Below are 8,938 nucleotides of genomic sequence, written 5' to 3'. Positions count from 1 at the left end.
AGCCCTACTTGACCGCCTAGGGTGATTGAAAATAGACAATTGAATTATGTCATCATTGCTCGTGAGATCATCGTTTTTACCAGGCCTACATCGCTTGCAAAGAACGTGCGGCTCAAAGTAGTGGGAAGTTAATAGCCTAATTTCTTGAGAATGTACGCTTTGTTCTTCACCTTCTTCTTCAAATAACAAAGGAACCTATACAGATAATTAGGCACATAAAATATTGAACTATACAAATCGAGCATAACTATCTTAGTTAATAGTAGTTACCTCTCAAATGTGTACATCTATCTATATTGCATTGGCTCTCCTGCATGAGCTTTGTATGGCAGGTGAACAATGAGGTACTCCATGAAGTCGAAGAAAGCTAGAGGAAATATTTTCTCAAGGTTGCACATGATGATGGGGATAGTACCTTCTAACTCCTGCACCTTGGTGACATGTAGCATGATCGGGCATAAAACCTAAAATAAAAAGTTGACCTCTGTGAATGTGCTCCATACATATTCAGGAAGCATCTCACCAAAGGCAAACAGAGATCGATTTATGCATGAATAAGTGATAATCATAGTTTTTCACCATGTGGAGCCTCAACTTCGTCCTGTCGACGCAATGGGCAAGGTTAGAGGTGTATCCATCAGGAAACCTCAAACACGAAACGTAATCACTTATCCTCCTCTTTTGGTCCTTTGTCAGGGTATATATACAACTTTGGGGATACGACTTTAGGCATAACGTTCAGTTTCCGTTTGTCCACCTCAAGCTCCGACAAATTACAAATACTCGCTAAGTCCTTTGCATTCAAATTGTCCTTTATGTTTCTTTTATGTCCATGAAGGGTCCACGAAAAAGAAGATATAATCTTTAATATACTCGAAAATCAGATAGAGAACGAAAGCATGTGTGGTTTACAAATTTAAGAGTGAAAATAAATAAAAATAAAAACAACACACACGCATGTATGTATAACTTTTTGGGTGGATAAGAGATAGATTTTGGGATGAAAAAGTAGTTGTTAGAGTTCAGAGCGACATTTGGGATGAGATTTGAAACGGATATGTAGCCGTTAAATTTAGCCGTTAGAGATTAATGCAACTTTTGGGATGGGTTGTGGAGCAGATTAATAGCTGTTGTGGACATATCTGTTGATTTTGTGATGGTATATAAATTTGGACCGACTAATAAGTTGTCGCAAATTTGTAACGTATTTAGTAACACTTTTGGAATAGACAACTATCCTTTCTACTTGGTCGTCCCAATTTTGATATTGACCCAAAATTCATGGAAAAATTGTGATCAGTTTTTACTATGAAACGAATTTTGGGACAAGTTGCAAAACCTATTTTGGAACGGGTTTTGTAGTAGCCCCAAAAACTGATTTACTTTTTATAAATAACGTGATGACGTCATCGACATCAATTCGTTCCAAAATTGTTACAATACCCGTTATAGTTTATGACGGATACTACTCGTCACAAATAATCCATTCCAAACTCCGAGTTTTTCTGTAGGGGTCGGGTCAAAAAATAATTAAAATAGCAAAAAATTAGAAAGATATAAGACCAAAATACTATTCTAGAAAGTTAAAAGACAAAAACGTCGAACAATCTAAATTACAGGACCTAAAATGCATTTTACCCATGAATTAGATATATAATATATTCATTGAGCGTGCAATCACACATTGATATCAAAATCTCTATATAACATATTGTTAAACCATCATTGAAAATTTGAAAAGACTCACCTAATATTATTATCTTAATACGCCCACCTCACATGCAAAGCTTGCAACTGAAACTTTCGTTACAAAGTCTTTTTTAGAAAAAAAAAATCAGTTAATATTAGTATCTTAATGGATATATTATTCATTAAAATTTTATAATATTTTGTCATGTAAAGACATCTCGTAAAAAAGAGAAGGCTTTGGAATGAATTATAAGTTGTGCAAATCTCTCGTTTGCTATTGATATGAAATGAAAAGCAGTAGAACTTTTAATTAAAATGGCGTTCTTTGTGACGCCAAACTAATTGTCAGTACAAATCAAAGTTAACTGCAATTTCGATCCCATACTATAAGATCTTTTGTAGAAATAGTCCATGTTTTTCGAAATAGTCATTTTGATTCTATATCTAAACTGTTTAATTGTAATTTTGGTCATGTTGTTTAGATTTTACGGAATGGCCACGTGAAATCATGTGGCTATTAAGTCACCATGTAATTGAGGGGGGAAACAACTCAAATGATTATTCGAATTAATTACATTTTTCATCCTATACTTTTATTAATTTTGCAGAAATAACCCCATACTTTTTAAAAGAATTAAGTGATTATCGCTATGTTATACGAAATGAGTAAATTGTCCTTTTGTGCAAAAAAAAAAAAGCAAATTATCCCATTTATTTTTTATTTAATAAATATTTATATATTATAATTATTAATAAATTTATATATAATATATATATATAAAAATAATATTTATAAAATATGTGACTAATACTTTTTTTTCCAAAACCTCTTCGATTAAGGACCAAAAATGCATCAGAAAAAAAAATGACTATTATAAAATATGTGACTAATTTTGTTAAAAATCTTAAAATATAGAACCAAAATACAATTAATACAAATCACAATGGGTTATTGTTAGATACACTCTACTCTGGTGTAGCAAGTAGGAGCTTAAAAGTTGGGACCATACAAAAATTGATGTTAAAACTTAGCTTATCATAAAATTTTTCTTACCATATTTATTATGATTTTTAGCTGTGAAAAATATTTTAATTAATTTTTCAAAAAATACGGACGACAGCCATTGTGTGACTGTATTTAATAATTATTTACTATGATTCTTTATTTTTTACCATGATAATTGATTATAATTAAATATTAATTTTTTTTAACTAACCATATTCTAGACCTCAGCTAATATTATACGAGTTTAGAATACAACATGAATCGAGTCTGGATTCAACAAGTTGGACCCATTAGTCTGACCCACGAGACTCCTTAAAATTTAAAACAAAAAGATATATATTTTTTACATAATTCTTAAAAAGAAAATAACATCACCATAAGCTTCTGAATGCATACAAACAGATAGGGATAATTTTTTTTCGTAGTCCAAGTATACTTCTTTTTCAGTTTTAGTATTTGAGGTTTTTAAGTTATTAGATTTGACACCCGAAGCTTTTAATTTTCATCCGTAAGAGTACCTTCCATTAAGTTGGCCGTTAAAATAACGGTCAATCCAATTTTGGAGGGGGAAAAATTAGGCAGGATCTTGTCTATATGGGCATATTTGACTGTCGTTTTATTCAACACACAAAAATATGGCTGCTAATAGAAAAGTTTTTTGCCATTGCAGAGGAAGATTCAACCAAAACAATACTTAAACAACACCATAAGCCAAGATACAACTAAAAAATAAACTAAAACAATTTGTCTTTGTTACATTTGTGCAGTATTGTTCTCCATTCTATTCAATTTTCGAAGCAATCCGTGTATGATAACATTTGCCCTTGCACATATCGGCGGGTCTTTCCAAAGAAAAAAACCACACCAGCTTCTTTTTTTCGTACACCCAAAAAACCTCCTACCTGGGTTGTCATCGGTCCATGAGGTTTTCAAAATCGCAAGCCTTCCACAATGACAAAAAACTTCTCTGTTAGCAATCATATTTTGTGATATTTTTCCTACTAAATGCAAGAGAGAAATGAAGAAATATGACTTAAATAGAAGGAAGTTGATGTAATGGTTTTTCCCACCAAGTTGCTGATTTTCCCTCCAAATCTTCACATTTTCCCTCCACATTTAATAGCAAGTGACGGAGAGAGCAGCTGTCATTATCAATTGGATGGAAATCCCTCAATGGTACTCAAATTGAAAAAAAAACCACATATGAGACTCAATGTGTGAATTGACTTGAGTGTGAGATCAAAATTGGAAATAGATCCACTCATGAGACCAAAACTGAAAATAAATCTACTTATGAAACAAAAAATGTAATTTACCCTGTAAGAAAACGTCAATGCTCACATGCAGTATGTCATAAGTAATATATGGCATTAAGTATATTGACATAATAATAATAATCAAATATATATTTTTTATGATATTTGCACAATATTGTAAACTTTTAGAAACTCAATAATATTAATTAGTTGAAAATAATAGTTACATTATTATATTAGCATGTTGCTAAACGGGCATTGTTCCAGTCAAATTGAGACAAAATTGAGGAAAAATGCAATCAACTCTGAAATTACCCCTTTTTATTTATTTTTAATGCAGTAATTTATCTCTATGTGATTTTTAAAATGAAGCAATACTATCTTTAAATAGGGAGGTGAATTGCTTCATTTGAAAAACACAAGGAATTAAAATACTATTTTTATATTTATTTGTAATATCACATGAGCTAAAATTGCATTAAATCCATTGAATTGAGATCACTGTAATAAAATATGATAATAATGACAAGATATCATATTACAATTTTAAAATTGTTATTAAAAAATATACATTAATTAAGTGACAATAATTTTAATTTTGTCCCAATATAATTATTAATGATAAAAATTATGTATAAAATTATTATTATATATAAATAATAGCACAAATATAGTGATAATAAATAACAGCTTTCATAATTAGGTTTTACTTTATTGGAGGGAGGATCGTCATAATTGTTGAGTAACAACTATATGCATATATATTCTTTTTGTAATTTATTCCTTGGAGGGAGGATCGTCATAATTGTTGAGTAACAACTATATGCATATATATTTTTTTTGTCATTAATTCCTATTAATTAATTATTTTTAAATATAATTATCACTATTAAAACTATAAAAATAATTATTGCGGAAAAAAAAATAGAAATCAATAGAAGAAATATGATTTTTGTTATAATAAATTACTATGGTAAAGAAAAAAAGAAAAAAGAAAGAAAGAACCCTAACGAATATGAATTTACCACTCCTCACAATGATTATTAACTGTTGTTTTTGCAAGTGAGACCAAAACATTAACTATAGCTTTTTATGACAAATATTGATTAATCATAGTAAATATTTAAGGTATTGCAGAGTTTTCTTTAATCGTAATTAATAGTATTGATGTGGAATTGATTCAACCTTGTTTGTGAAACACTACGAAAATCAAACGTGGTATATATCACGAAAACTTAATCTTTTTCTGGGCCAGACATGCATAATTTAAACACTATGATTAATTATAAAATCAACTTAATTTGACTAATCATTTCAGACTAATTTGCATAATTACCATCTTAAATTAATATATCTTTTAGAAAAGCTAACAATAATTATATTATTATATCAAGATGACTCAATAATTTAATATGTTTATCAATAATTAACATATTAGGAAAAATACTTAGATAATAAATTTACCTAGATTAGATAAATCATTATTTTGTTTAAGCGTTAGGCCTGATGTGGGCATCAATTTGGACCCTTTGAAGTGACTAAAGACCCTCCAATGATCATGTTTATAGCACAAATCATTTTGGAATCGTGTATTTTTTACTGGGGTCAAATATAATATATTTGATCTTCTTAATTGTCGGATCGAAATTACATGAAAGGTTTATGGTGAATCATACAATACAATAAAGCCTATGAATATGTATACTTCAAATGTCAGATATATTTGACTATCTCTGCTATTCTCTGAAATTGGCATTTTTATGATTTTATTGATTTAAGTATTTGAGGGCTATAATCAGATCATCCTGATCTTGCTACTAGCAAACTTGCAGGTGTAGGTAAACCCACTATTAAAAAAAAATAAAAAATTATTTCCTATATTGTGATGACCACGGTAAGAAAATTATGATAAATCAATACTACTTACCACAATTAACAAAATCGATACAAAAAATTAAATTTTGACAATGATCAATGAATATTTGCTATGATTTTGTGACCTTAATTACAGAAGTAATGATTAATAGCCGTTGCTAAATTATAGTTAGTTATTATTTAATAATTTTTTTTTTATTTTTAATTATATTAATTAATCATTATCCAAAGTAATATTTCTTCCGACAACGTATATAGGTGTATTTTAATTTAATTTCAACTAATTAACAATAATTTGTAACAAATAATTGATGCTTACCGTGGTGCACTATGAACTACCCTACCAGAATAATTTATCATTTCCAACTAAGTAACATGAATGTTGAATCCAGATGTCTGAAATCATGCAAGATCCTGTTTGTCGTACAAAAACATTATTATTACTGTGTTTTTTTAAAGGGAGTTGGTGGATTCATACTGTTTGGGGAATTGGGATCAGCCACAGTTCCCAACAATAAAGACACAGATAAAAAGATACGTATATATGTATACATAAATGCTTGTCTTTAGATAGATTTGGTTGTTTGTGCACTTAGTAGTTTATTCTTAGTTATCCCCCCACCCACAAAATAAATAAAAATAATTATAATAATAATGACAATAATAATAATAATTTTTTTGTAACATCTATAAAATGTTCTCGAAACTAATTATAAAAAATTAGATTTTATTTTAAATAAATTATTAAGGTATTTGAATAACACAATAATTACAAAATTTTTAAATTATTGGTAATGAAGGGACCTACTACAATTTTAAAATCAGTAATAATATTTTTTAAAAAGTTTCTAGCATAATCAGTAATAAAAAAAAATTGGTACTAAAATCAGTGACAAACTAATTACTTAGTAAATATTTGTTCTTGCTAAATTCATCGCTAAATTACGAATTTGACTATTTTGTAAAGAATATTTGTGTTGTTGCTAATCACATTATCTTTTATAATAATTGGGGGTTCCATGAATAAGTTCGAGGACATGGGTTCGAATCCTACCAGATATATGAGTATTTTACCTTACTAAATATAGATTTATTGTAACATATATATACTTATCTCACGTAATACGAATTTCTTGTAATTTTTTTCTCAATTTATTATAATATGAGTTTATTAAACAAACAAACATACACTACAAGAAAATATGATATTAGTACCAAACTATAAGGTAATAATTTTAAATCTATCATTAATAATATATATTAAGTCACAATAATTTATATATTATCACTATATAATTTGTTAGTGACAAAAAATGTGTATAAAGTTGTCACTAAATACAATTAGTAACACATTTATAGTGACAATATTAATTAATATTGTCAGTTATTTTTATATATATGTATTTATGGTAAAACAGTTAAAAACACCCAAATAAGAATTATAAGATGTTTTTGTATGACAACAAACACTGAGTATCTTTTAACTCATCCAAAAATAACTTGAAAATAAAAACAAATATAGTGTCAGTATTTCATAATTAAACATTGTGGTATGTATTGTGTCCCTAATGTCAACAGTAGAAAGAAAGAGAAAGACGGCCTTGAGCTGTTGTGCAGCGCGCGCGCACACACACACGTATCCGTAATCTTGAAAAAGAGGTCGGAATTTTTGAAGTGGTTATGGGGATTGGAGGAATAATTTATGTGTGTTTCCACATTCCCTTCCCTCCATTGACAAAAGTTTTGAAAGCATAGGGTACCGAAAAGCGTAGGACACACCTCATCATGAAAGCAGGAAAGAAAAATGAAAGGGAGTTAGATTAGACTAGGCAACCACAGGCGCATGTACACGAAACGCACGCACACTTCCCTCAATTATGAGTTTTTTGAGTGAAAGTAGGTAAAAAAGAAAGCATCTCCCCACTCTCCTTCCCAATTATTATCAAGAATGTTTAATCTTCTTTCTTTCTTTTTTTATTTGTATATATATATATATATATATATACATACACGTATCGAGTGAATTATAGTTATATTGTCTTTTAAAAATGTGAAATTACATTTTATTTTAAAAAAAATTGAAATTATACTTATACTCCTTGTAAAAATTTATTGTTTACACCCGACTTTTTTTCGTTGGAATTTGGATGAAAAATGCTCGATAACGTTAGTCAAACAAATTACATAAATTTCTAATTTTACCTCTGATTTCATGTTCTCATGTAATAATTTTATACTTATGAGAGAAAACATGTAATGATGTTAACCTCATTCCACATATATATATATATATATATATTTTTATTCATAAGTACAAAATATACATGGGAATGTTAAATACGGACAAAATTAAAACTATATGTAAACTTTTTTTTTTTTGCTTAAGTTAGTATTTTTCGTCCAAACTCTAAAGGAAGAGGGTTAGGTGTAGATTGAGAATTGAGAATTTGGGAAAGGGTATAAGTATTATTTTAATTTTTTTTGGAATAGCATTTTGGTCCTACATTTTTTTAATTTTTGAGATTTTAGATTTTTTTTGTTTTTTTTTTTGTTATTTGAAAAATTATCAATGCCCCTCATATTTGATAAAATTATCTAATTTTAGGACATTGACCTAAAATATTCACATTGCCCTTATTGTTTGATTTAAAAAAAAATAAAAATTGAAAAAAAAGTTGATTCGTCGGAATTTCCTTCTTGCCTTCTGGTTCATAAAACATTTTAGAAATTCTAAAAATTAAGTAAAATTAATAATTCATAGTCCACAAGGTATTTTAATGAGTTCGTCACAAAAAATAGATGACAATCCAACAAAAATTAACAAAATGAGCTAATTATTGGGCATACATTAAAATCAATACTGTATATATAGTTTTTCAAAATAATGACGAACTATTTTCAATTATGTCAAAACCTCAGAAAAAATTATTATAACGTACCCTAATTATTTTACAGAACGTTTGTAAATCTACAAGGCTATATTTATTTTTAAAAATAAAAAAGAAAAGAAAAGAAAAGATGCATGAAGGCATTTTAGCAACCAAATGACACACACTAGGTGGTGCTTTTCCACACCATCTAGACTAGATTTTATACAATTTTCATTCAAATC

Source organism: Sesamum indicum, linkage group LG2 (assembly GCF_000512975.1).
Source record: "Sesamum indicum cultivar Zhongzhi No. 13 linkage group LG2, S_indicum_v1.0, whole genome shotgun sequence".
NCBI classification, from domain to species: domain Eukaryota; kingdom Viridiplantae; phylum Streptophyta; class Magnoliopsida; order Lamiales; family Pedaliaceae; genus Sesamum; species Sesamum indicum.
This window is presented reverse-complemented; position numbering follows the sequence as displayed.